The sequence below is a fragment of the Solea solea genome, chromosome 17 (assembly GCF_958295425.1).
Source record: "Solea solea chromosome 17, fSolSol10.1, whole genome shotgun sequence".
NCBI lineage: Eukaryota > Metazoa > Chordata > Actinopteri > Pleuronectiformes > Soleidae > Solea > Solea solea.
In genome coordinates, this window is record NC_081150.1 from 1,674,843 (window position 1) to 1,688,206 (window position 13,364).

Here is a 13,364-nt window from a genome sequence, read left to right on the forward strand (position 1 = left end):
ACATGTCGATATGTTCACACCCTGATAAATTTCCTCACATTCCAGTGGCCTTGGTGTGGTGTGTAACTCTGCCAAACACACCTCACTGTACAAACCCTGGCCTGAACAAATAAACATGACTGCACTCATGCGTTGCATTCATGTGTATATGTCATTTACATAGGGATGAGCTAATCCAGGTGACCCCTTTACTCATTAAAATCACAAGATTGGTTGTTTGCAAAAAGAAACTCTGACAAAATACATGAACCCTAAATATCACATCGCTAAACACAGACTGTAAAGAGGTTTGAGTCACTACTGTCACGTCACCAAGATGTGAGTGAGTGCTACATGTGACCTCTCGGCACTCTCGGCACTTCCTTGTGGAAGCAGAATATTTGTCAGATAGGAGCATCACGATTTTAATTGGCTGGTTTAGTCTTAGCATCTGCAAGTTCAGAGATTAGCGGTCGCTGTATCAGACGGATATTGATATCAGTAGTTTGTGATATCAGTATCAAGCATGAAAAAGTGGTATTGTGCAGTCAACAAATCCATTCATTGTTACAGGAACAGTAAACTCAGTTGTAAATTAAAAAAAGGAAAAGAGGTGGATTTTAAACATTAAGAAAAAGTTTGTTGTTCATGTGATTGTGTGTTGTTTCCTTGTTAGAAATGTGACTGAGTTGGTAAATACAGTAGTTTCAGGATCAATCGAGGCCATGGCTTCTGTAAACACTGCCACAGTGTCCCTTCCCTTGTTTATTTGATGATTGCCAAAGATTTAATGTCAAAGTCACTCACGCTTGCAGACATAGTCCACAACTAAGTGAGTGTTGTGACAGGCATATCATACATCTCAGTGAAATGTTTGTCAGAGCTGATCAATAATAAACATGCCCGGGTGCCTGCTCTAAGCTATTTTACAGCTCTTGATTCTGTTTTGAAAGGAAAGCCAGTGTCTGTATACTGATCAACACAGGGTTGAGAGAATCAAGAGGAGGGAGAATGATGTGGAATGACATAACAGACCCTGGATGGACGAAAATCAAAGCGAGTTTATAGTCTTTACCTTCATGAGGCACTGGCAGGCTTTACTGAACAAACTGTAGCACACCAAAACCAAGGTCCTAACGTATTACTTACTTATTACACACCCTGCATTAAACAGCATCTAACCAATTTATGAGTCGGAGAAACAAATTTGTCAATTGTATTCTCATTAACCCAGCATATCAGAACAACCTTTCAAAAATATACTTCAAAGTTGGTCAAAACATTTGCTTCAAATACAATTTAAATGATTATACATTGGAGGTCAAGATTATTGACTACCTGAATAAGGCTGCCAGATCAATCAAAGTTTTAAGAAACTTGCCTGGTTTGCAGAAGATGACAATTCTATTTTCATTAAAAAAAGTTTATGCAGGCAGAATGACAATGAAGGTGTGCCAAGGTTAAAAATAGAAATAACCCACATAAAAATAAGGACAAACAAAAGATGCTTTTTTTCCACTAATACAACTGAGCCTTTTGTGATCATGAAATATTTTTAACAAAGACACCTTGGAAAACTTATACTGAGTTTATCAACAATATGAAACAAATGATAAAAATGGATAGCTTGAATCCAGCATTCTGATTGGTCGTTAGACGTGACATATCATATCCAGAACAATCTGAATTGTACGAAGCTGTGAAGTGTTGGCTACTCTTGTATCTATGCAGCACAGCAAGACATTCACAGCGGGTGCTGTCGATGTGTGAAAAACATGCACTGCTTACTTTTCTACAAGATGAAAATAATCAAGGTAAACTTCTCATTTGTTAATGAATGACTTAGACTTTTGAGCTGCCTCAGCGCTGATCCAGTTCAGCACCATGGACAGCTCCAAGCCACTCCGTTTAGCTCAGCAGTTGTCCTGAATTCCAACCATTATGTGATTACATGTGACAAATAAACTTGATTATCTAATCAATGTACAGGCTGATAGCACATGCTATGAGGCCGTGTTTAGTCTCCAAGTTCATGTGTTACACTATGTGAAGGCTGATTGTAGGAAGTATTTCTTTGTAAGCCTACGCTTTATCAAAACTTTGAGTATGCTGATTAAAAGGCATTTGTTTCTAAGCAACATATTACGACATTTGGCACGTTTTCTAAAAGCAATAGCTCAGATTATAGTAATAACTTTTTTTTCCCCATTGAAGCAATCAATAAATGTTGGTTACCAACATGCTATGGACAGAAACACAACAACATTTTTAAGCATCCAGATTTGCAAATATGGTATATATAACCATCTGATGATGTCTGCAACTTTCAGCTGTAGAGGATTTACACAGCTTGAGGAAAGGGTGATGGTAGGAAAGAACTGGGATTATGATGCCATAAATCTGCTGAAGCCTTTTTTAATGAAAAAGAAAGGGTTGCTTTCTGCTGACATGAGTGCTAAGAGAATGTAGTGCTTTAAGAAACTAAGGAACACAAAATATTATATAAAAACATTATTGAGGTCCTGACATAAACCAGTATTAGTATTATTCACACTTCATATTCACACAAATAAAGCACATTGACTCATGCCTTAGCTGTGGCAGTTGAGGATCATTAGTGCTTTTGGAAAAATGGCCAAACCTGTAGTGTTAACGGTTTCCTGTTGACTACACCTGTTTGAATTCTGTATTTTTATTTAATCATGTAGTTAAATAATCATTTTTAATGTGCATCTAAAGCACTTCAATACAACTCTTTCCATCAATTATGCCTTTATTTTTAAGTAGAAAATTCATTTATCTCTTTTCAAATAAAAATAAAAACAATAAGTATATAATACAAATAATGTGATACATTAGATACTCAATTAAAACTAAAACAGTTGTAAAAAAAAAAATGTAAAGGTGTTTTAATAATACTGTTAACACATGAAAAATAACTTATATCACCTACATGTTTTAGCAATTAAGGTGCAATTTCATCATCTTGTTAAATAGGAAGTTTCCTTTCTGAGTAACTGACAAGGATCACAGTGAAAAACAAGTATTTTCAGAGCATAACTGTAAAACTGATTATTTTCTCAATAAATTCATTAGTTGTTTGGTGTCAGGTGATATGACATGGTGAAGAAAATGTATATAACCGTTTACCAAATATAACAATGATGAGAAGGTTTTCTGCTTTGTTTGTTATAGAACAGTAAAGATACAATATTAACATTTACAGAGCTGATCAGAGATTTCACATTAAAAACACATGAACTGATGATTCACTGTCAAAATGGGTGGTGATGAATGTAATCATTCATAATGACCTCATGGATACAGACACTGTCGCAGCATTGACAAAAAAAAGTGCTGCTTTTTATTGAAACTTAGCAATCAGACTTTTCCTACAGCACGACTCATTCTTTTCACACCAACAGCCGTCATTTAAAATTCAACAAAGCAGCAGACAAGAGGAGATCTTTGATATTTCTCCAACACCTTTTTCTCAGCACTTGTCATCCTTGAGAATGAATGTTTTTTTGTGTAAATGCCTCTTAGCGATTTGAATAATGTGTTAAAATGGTCTGTCCTTTTGCAGCGAGTCAAACTCGTGTTCTTCCAACCTGTTACAAAAGCTTGGTGAAAAATAAATCCTAAATGTCAAAATATCACTTTCAGAGTCAACCCGTTTCCTGATGCATCCAAAACAGGCCAGCATATTTGCCAGCCTGTCTGTGTTGCACCTCCCTCTGCAGTAGACCTATTTACAAGGAGGCCATGTTGGACGATAGCTCCCAGCTCCCTAAATGTGGATCAGCGAGCTTAATATTTTGCTGATTGTTTTTATTTGAGGAAATAGGCCTGAAAACAGAACGGCACGTTTTTTTCGCTCGCAGCATTTTACCACCTACTTGAATCACACCCATCCATTCCCATCTGTGGCTCCCATATTATAGGACAAACCCGTGTGGGTGACTGCTCCACATGGATATTTATATACACCAGAGAGAACTGATGGATGAATTTCAGATGTGCATCCCAAGAGTCTAAGAGGATGTTTCCATTTCGAGACTGAGAGAGGGGGTGGAACGCTCCATGTACCTCCTGGGAATAGAGAATCTAAAGGTGTCCGTTCTGCTGTTTCCATGTGATTACCTCACCTCAGACTGTTATTTTCTAAAGCCTTCTGTCACATTCTGCAAGGAACAGAGCAAATGCATTAACTTTATACATAATATATACAAAGAAACACATGGGAAGGATGAAGAGTACGAGGCCACCATGGTTTGGAGAAGAAGCATAATCAGTGTTCATTATTACACACACTTTGTTCACTTTCCCCTTATTTATATCTGCAACAAACACTCTGATTTATTTCAGCATCATATGTTGTTCAACAGGATGGGATTTCAAGTTTCTGCTGCAGCAATTTCCCACATGGTCTCACTGTTAACTATGAAGTTAAAAAAAAATACATTATCCATAACACCCTCCCAGGCGAGGGGATATCACACAGCAAGGCCGTTTCTTCCTATATTACTGGGAAACGCAAGAGAAAACCAAATCTATAACATGTTCTTCTTCAAATCATTCACTACGAAAGGTGAATTACTACGAATTAGATTACAACACCTGATTATTTTATGTATATGAAATAATCTAAATGTGAAAACAAAAAGCCTGGTGAGTTAATGAGCCACAGCCTTAATTTTGCACACTGTTTGACGATGTTTGAGGTTTGTGCACTGCCAGTGAGACAAAAAATATAATTGTTCCCATGTGGACATTGTGTAAATTCATTGTACCATTATAGTAGTTTTGCACACATGAGACAAACTTTACTTCTAGCTAAAGAGAAAGAGCTCAACATCTGGATCGTGAACTAGGCTCTTTTTTTTTCTTGTTCCAAAAAGGGAACAGTTTTCAGGGGAAAAACATTCACCGGCTCATACACGTCCACAAACACACAAGGGACTACACTTTTAATTCAACCTGAGCCAAAGTTTTTTGGTCACATGACTGCTGTCAGTGTAGACCTCATTTGCCGACCTAATGGCAGACATCCGCTTGTATTACTCTTTGTTTGTGTGCAATGTCCTTATCAATACTAAATTAATTAAATTTAAAAAAACAAAACAACTGAAAGTTAATCTGATTTCAAATGTGTGGGAGCAAAACAAATTAAATCCCACAAAGCAGAAGCATTAATCTGACTGAAAGATACAGTAGTGAACCTGAACAAATAAAATCAAAGTAGCTTAACAACTAATTAGATATTACAAGACAAAGTTAAAACCAAACCACAAATACAAAATGACTGAGAAACACATCAGGAAGTGAAATAAACCAACAGGAGGCTGACGGTGATAAAGTACTGTGCTGGTGTCGCCGTGTCACAGACTCACTGTGGCTGTATAACTTAAGCCTTTTTGCATATGTTAATACAGCAGCTGTCATTGGCACTGCAAAGGAGCCGAGGAGATCGATAGACTAAGAAATTCATAAAATTGATGTCTGTAAGCCATTGGCAATGGTCAGTAACATCTGCCCGACCCTGCTTTATACTAGATAATTTAGTGTGACACAGTTAAAGGTGTATCCACAAAAACAACACACATAATCACTGCAAACTATTTTCAAATGTCAGGACTGTTCATAACAAAGATCATATTCCAAACATTCTGAGACAAACAGGTGACTTACCACTATTTTTAAAAAAAGAAAAAGATTTAACTATTTGCTATGGACTGGAGGGAACATGACTGAATTTTCATGCGGTTATGCATGCCCACTAGTCTTGTAAACAGTAAACTTGTAAACAGACGTCAGTGACTCGAGTGCGTCATTACCATACTCCTAGACTGTCCTTCAGTAAAATAAAAGGGAGCCCAGAGGTCGACTTTGCAAGCAAGTTATTACGAGCGAACAGTCAGATTTTACTGTCGGACGACTTCTAGCAGCTGGAGTAATTATGACAGGAGGAAAAGAGGAGGTTTGGTGATAGCGTGTCACTTCACAAACTTGCTGAGAGTATATAGAATGCCAAAATCCACTTTAGCAGGAAGGTTAGAGTAGATGGACGAGACGACAAGGATCTCAGCATTTATTTAGCTTCTATTGTGACATAGATGGTGTAGTTTATTTAATCCATGACAACTTTACAACCCTAGTCATAATGATTGAGTTCCAGAAGGCCTGCCAATGGTAGATATGCCCTCTCTATTGTTTAGTCAAACCGCTCTCTCCCGACTTTAACTCATACAGGGTAAAGCAGCCAGAGTTCTTACAAACACTAGTGTCACTGATCCATCGTCCATCTTACCAGCTTACCATACTGTGCAAGTACGAGTTCCTCCAACCACTGCTTTTGCTGCCAGAATTCAGTCCCAAGAGCTGCCATCTTGCTATTAGAACTGCTGAATCAGTGATCACCTTCAAACAAAACTTGTTAAAGCAGTGTGCAACCTCTAACCTGTGGATTTTTAAGACCAGTCTCCAAGCCTCGAAGACTCTCGTGAATTGGAGCTGCATGGTGAAGGCAACAGCATAGTACGACAAACAAAAGGACTGTTTCATTGGTTTTTGAATATTTTCAATTTCATTTTTTTTGTGGGTGGAGCCATTCTTCCTCACTTGCATAGTAAACATATGATTAAAAATGTGAAACACACATTGCACATCTCAAGAAAGGGGAAAAAAATATTCATTATACACTTAAACAAACATAAATAAACCCTACTAAATGTTACACACTGGACTTAGACCCAAAACCCTTCCTTCACAGAAAGAAGTAACTTAAATGTTTTTGTATACCGTCAAATACTTTGATCTTTGAAATGCATTATTCCATTGAATGACGTTTTAATGTTTACTGTGAAGCACTTGGTAAGTGCTGGACAAATAAAGCTTCACATCCTTGCTTCACACCATATGGATGTTTTATTTGGAGGACATTTCTGCAACAGCTGACTTAATTATAGGATGTAACACAGGCCCCCAGAAAAATGAACTCTAATTATCTCTGATTATAAAATGTCAGAAGATGAATAAAAAAGCTTGACCACAGTAATGTGGTGGTCACAAAGCTGCTGTGTTTGTTTATAATAAATGTCAGTGCTGCCGCTGTAATGTTCTGGTTGTACGATGACAAAGCTTGGGAGCAACACTTAGCTGTCCTCTGGCAATTACCTGCACAGGCTGACCAGCAACAGGCTCACAGTGACAGGACCTAGCTCTACGCTTAAAGGAGGAAGGGATCAGGACTTGGAAGGTTGCAATACCTGCAGCCTACAGTAATCTTGGATCATAGAGTTAGATGCCTCTCCCACTCACTGCAGAGGATTAGAGACCACTGACCACTTGCAATATCTGGAGACTGACAGAGAGTGGGCAGGAGAATAGGTCACTCCTGTCTGGTCACTTGATGACACCTGCATTAGAGAACTTCACTACTACTACAATGCTTCCATGCGAGAATGAAATCTTCACTGAAGGATGGTTCTGTTAATGTGCAGTGGATAAACACAATCACATTGTCTTGCTGGTTAAACATGATGCAACTGGTGAGTAACAGCAGGTGACTCTTTAGTATAACTTTCCTTTCCTTTGGACAAACAAAACACACATATCAGTGTGCCAACAGGTTGGTGTAGTGATTAGACCCTGGTCCGTGACCCGGCCAGAACAAGGGTCTTTCTGCATAGAGTTTGCGTGGGTGTTCTCCAGTTTCCTCTACAGTCCAAAAACATGCGGATTTGGGGATTAGGCAAATTAGACACTCTAAATCAGTGGTCACCAACGTGGTGCCCGCGGGGACTTGGTAGCCCGCGAGCAGCCAACGAGGTGCCCGTGGGCTCATTTCACTTCACCTCACTTGCATGTATCCAAATGATCACTGAGTAAAATGTCCTGATATTGTTTATAAAAACTGTGATAATCATTAGGAGTAAGCACTGGAATTAATGTGTATGCAATTGAATGCATAATATTCATCATTTAAATGGTAAATTGCATAAAATGTTAATATGGTAGCCCTCCATATTATTCTCTACCCTTCAGGTAGCTCTCGGTCTCAAAAAGGTTGGTGACCCCTGCTCTAAATTGACCATAGGTGTGAGAGTGAATGGTTGTTTGCCCTGTGATGGACTGGTGACCTGTCCAGGGTGTACTCCGCCTTTTGCCCTATGTCAGCTGGGGTTGGCTACAGTGAGTGAGTGAGTGAGTGAGTGTGGATTTGTGCTATCCATCCAAATTCATAACCACCCTCATTTTCTCATTTCAGCCAAACGCCATCATCATGATATTCGGCACATCTTTCGATGTTTAAATCTAACATGACTCTGAAGACTGGGTCACTGAGCAAATGACAATAGCTTTATGTAACCAGTGCAAACACAAGCGAGTCTCTTTGCACAGCAGATTGCTGTTGTTAGTTAAGTGACACGCAATGCTTTGCTTTCGTCTGCGTTACTTCTGTCACATTTACCATCTGTTTATTCTGTTACACAAGGTCACAAGAAAATGATTCTGCTTTTTTCAGTCAAGACATAATTGTGTTTTCAGGTTCTGACCTCCCAGTAACTGCTGCTGAAAACCCGACAGGCTGCAATAACACTGAGGTAAAGTCTGGTCAAGACTCCCTGACTGTTCCTCATTTTCTGCAACTGTTCTCTGTTGTGAGATAAGCTACAGACAGACTAGTATTCCTGTTGTTGCCATTTACTGTTTGATCAAAATCATGTGTTTAGACAGGAAAGAAATGTTAAGTATAGAAAAAAAATCAATGTTCAAAAAAATTAAATAAAATAAAACAATATAAAGCCAGAATAAACTTGAAATTCAGTTGTAGAGGTGCTAACCAGTCTGCACAAACCTCTACTAAAGGCTTGTGCCAATTAGAGAGCAGAATGACTATTGATGATTGAAGATCCAGACACTGATTGTTTTTCCCTGCTGATATTAAAGAATGATAATGATGATCACGACTAATCAGCACAACTCTGCCCCTTCAATTAAAAAACAATCTGTTTGTGATCCATTTTCCATCTGTCCATTGTGAAGAGTTCACTCACTGTGCAGTCAGACAAAACCCTGCATCTCCTCTCCAATCGCCTAAGTTTGATATTGGTTGACAAAGTACTGGTCAGGATACATGAAGTACTGGTCAGGCTACATGAAGTACTGGTCAGGATACATGAAGTACTGGTCAGGATACATGAAGTACTGGTCAGGCTACATGACTCACCTGCCTCCAAGCTACACACACATTGACACAGTTTCATACACAACTATGGAGCTTTGTTTCTCTGTCTTTAAACAAAAACACAACTTCACAACTTCAATTAAAAACACTGCACCAAAAACTTAATGATTAACCAAAACCAGATAAATGTCTATACTAAAACATATTAAGTATTTGTCCTATAAAGTTTATACCTTTAGTCAATTTTAGCTACTTCTGAGAGCTCCTTTAAAGTGTGCAATTACTCCAAGGTTTGTTAGGTTTTATCTCAAGAGCAAATAAATGTTGATTCTCTTCCTACCTCCCCCTGGAACAGCCACATGTCCTTAGAGAAGAGGACGTCCCCAAGCAGGAGTGATGATGACAATCCCGAAGACGCCCACAGCTCTCTGCAAATATTGTAGCAACACTGTTATGTAGTATTGAAAAGTGACCTATGGTTTTGAAAAGCTTCACATTATGAGCTATAATAATCTTTTATAAGCCAAATAAACTCCACTGTCTTATGTGAAACATAATTCTCATTTGCTTAATAACTTACATTATACTTACAGTACCAGTCAAAAGTGGAGCTTCATTGTACTTCTTTAAATTTCAATCTTTTGCATCACTGTGTATTCTCATAAGTTCAAATGTTTTCTTTCTATTGTTCCTGTAACGCTGTGTTTCCAACATTTAACTGTTGTTTTGATTTATTAAAAGCCCATGAGTGTTTTGTTTTTTTCATTATCAAAACAAGTTTTTAGACTTTTCTGTTTCTTAAATGTAAATTTGTAAATGTTCTGGTTTCATTATAACAAAGAAATCTTTAAAAATAATTCACTTTGGTCTGCGGAGAAAACAACACATTTGAGCTGAGCTGAACTCCAACATCATTTCCAGGTTTGGGAAACAATGATCCAACATTTTCAACATTTTCTTTATTTATGGACTAAACGATTACTTGATTAATCGAAGGATTCCTTGAGAGAGTAATTGATTATGAAAATAATCTCAAAAAATCTGCAGATGATGTTAATGAGTTGATTTTAGTGCACAGATCAAAACTATTCAGTTTATGTTCATTGAGGAGCAAATAAAACAAGACAAAACATAGTTGCATTTAAGAAGCTCAAACCAGGCAACTTGTTTTTCATTTACAACTCTATATCAAGAAAAACACATTCAAAGATATTAAGTGAATATTACAATCATTCGGATTTAATTTAATTGTGTATGATTTGATTAACTGTTGCACACTTAATCACATTCATGAACACTCAGTTCCATTTAGCTAGATTAATTAACGTGATTGGTAACACCTGTGTTTGGTTGCTGTGGAAAATGCATATAACTGGTGCATCTATCGCTTCATAAAGACTTTCCATAGCATCATATTAGCTATAATATTCATTTATGAGCTAAAATAACTTTGTCATGTTAGTTCCTCAGTCGGAAAAACACAAACCTTTTTTCCACAATGACCATTTTGACATTTTACATGCAGATGTAGCAACTAGATACAAATGCACTTAAGTTTTTGAAGTCAAAGTATTTAAAAAGGCTGTCTCGGCTAGTTTACATGCAGATGTATTCTTGGGCAACACACTTAACCCCATGTTACTCCTGATGACTGCACCAGCAGCGTGTGAATGGAAAGATTAAAGATGTGTGATTAAAAAATGTGCTGCACAAAGATGCGCTGTGCGATATTAATGTGTGAGTGAATGGGTGTAAAGCAGCTGTGAGTGCACATCAAGACTAGAGAAGTGTTACGTAAATACACACCATTACCAACTCTTAGTATTATTATTATTATTATTATTATTATTATTATAATATGTGTTAGTAACAAGTAACGATGATAGTAGAAAGTGGAATAAAAGTGCACGGTTCATTTAGGAAATGTGGTGTAAGTATACGTTGCTAGAAATATAAAGTAAAGTACAGATACTCGGATTTTGTACTTAAGTACAGTATTGAAGTATTTGTACACACAGGTGTGATGAATCCCACTCATGTGATTAGTTACCTGTGCTCACGTGCCTCTCTAAAATGGCTGCTGAGGCAAAATGACAACAAACATTTAAATGTCTGTGAAACCTGTGCAAATTGCACACATGTCATTAAAAAGATATATTTCCTGTTTTTCCTCTTTTGTATTCCATTCTGTTTTATATAATTAATGTTATTTCGCAGTGTTTTGCACTTTAGTTGTTTTACACTAAGCTTGTGAGAGAGTGAACAACTACAGCAAAACTGCGTCACACTACACGCACTTTAGTGCAGAGTTTTGCCCCTGAACTAAAATAACGTTCAGATGAACCTTATTAGACCAACATAGTAAGGCTAATCGTTCACTAGCTTGCTCACCATGACGTTCCATGTTTCTTCTCCTTCACAGACGCATGAAGTTCCTCCTGCGTCTCTGCTGAGTTGTGACTCTTGCACTTTCAGTCACCTCCGCGTCTTTAAACGCCTCACAGAACTTAGTTTTCACTGCTCCTCGGAATGAACTTCTACACCTACATGATACCTTCAAGAAACATCCGTCAACTTCAGGTGATACCTTCAAGGAACCTCTGGGATTTCCAAATCAATTGAGGTGATGCGTTCATGACAGCTGTGTAGCTGCGTGAAAACCCTACTGTTTCCAATTGTATTTATATATTTGGGAGCCCACTTTCCAAATACTGACAAACTATCATGACACGTTTCACAATATAATACCACATTTTGTGCATACTGTAACATTTCTGACTTTACTGCCATTTCTGCAAAATTGTATATTATTTGGAATAGATAAACCAGAGAAAAATTATAAAACGAATGTATACATAATAAATGAAGGCTATGGTGAAGGTGCAAGTTTATTTATTTAGCACATGTATCCTTTTAAAATACAATAAAGTAAAAGCAAAAAAAGTAAAATGAAATAAATTAATTAACAATTATGTGAAATACATAAATAGAAGGAGAAATGTTACGTGCACCCTACTAAAAATAAATAACCAAGCTCAACTGCGATCACAGAAAAGGTTCAGTCACCCCTGCAACAAATACATTTCAGACAAATAAGAGGGTGCATTCTTATTTAAAGATTTAAAAAAAGAGTGATACAATTTTGAACTGGATCCTGCCACTGACAGGAAGCCAGGGAAGAAATGCCAACAACTGGGGTGATGTGGTCAAATCTTTGGGAAAAGGCAGGAATAAATTATATTGGGGCGACCAGAAATAAATCTCCTGTAAACCATCTGTGGTCCACACTCAGTTTCCAAGAATGACTGGTGTAATGTACAGAAAAATAACCTAAACCTATAATTTCACTCTGTGTGTTCACTGCATCGCATGTGATGACCTCTTCTTTAGTGATGATGTCATTCAAGACGCTTCTGTAAACCAAGTGAACTGGGTTTTGGGTGATCAGGGAATAATAAAAATGACTGAAGTAGCGAGAGGGAGACAAATTACTCAGGCGACTTCATTTATTGAGCTGTTTTTTGGCATTTCTAATTGTCATCACAAATGACTTCAATAATAATTGGCCAATGACAATTTAAAATGTCAAAAAAACGTTTTTCTCAGAAACATTCTGCTAAGTCACAAGTCACATCTGACAACTTTAGAGTTTGATTACTTGTTATGTATTTTATATTTGGTTTATGTATCACTTTGCAGTACAGATAAAAAGACCAGATGTTTTTGCTCAGTAAATGTTTATTTAATTTTAGTCTATCATGTGTTATTATTAAATAATTATATATTAAAAAATAGTATATGCTGTAGTTTATTAATCAACAATTTGCTCTTATCTTTGTATAATGATGACACTTTGTGGCTATTTCAGTCAACAGAACATAAACATCATAATATAAAATGGTTATCCTCACCCCTATTTCCTAATTCCCTAAAGTCGTGGAAAAACATTTTGCTTCAGAAACTCACATGAATGTGTGTTTTTCTGAAAGTCTGAGGATGCCGGTGACCGTGTTGTGCCGTCGCACTCAAACTCTACTGTGACACACAGCAACAGAATCTTTAAACTCTCTGCTCTGCCACCACGTCACCTTTAATAAGCCATCTCTGCCTGCGCCGACAGACACGTGAGCAACAGCGTTGACAACACTCCAAACTGCAGAGAAGTGTCAGGAAACAAATTCAATTTGTGCGTCCT

At 37.3% G+C, this 13,364-nt stretch overlaps 1 long non-coding RNA gene across 1 annotated transcript; it reads right to left on the bottom strand.

Annotated features, from left to right (window-relative positions):
* Nucleotides 1-3,852: 3,852 nt before the first annotated feature.
* On the bottom strand, nt 3,853-11,698 carry LOC131444183 (uncharacterized). The gene is made up of 3 exons (XR_009233695.1): nt 11,561-11,698; nt 9,510-9,597; nt 3,853-4,163 (listed from the first exon to the last, which is right to left on the bottom strand). It is a non-coding gene; the product is annotated as an uncharacterized LOC131444183 (long non-coding RNA).
* Nucleotides 11,699-13,364: the final 1,666 nt, after the last annotated feature.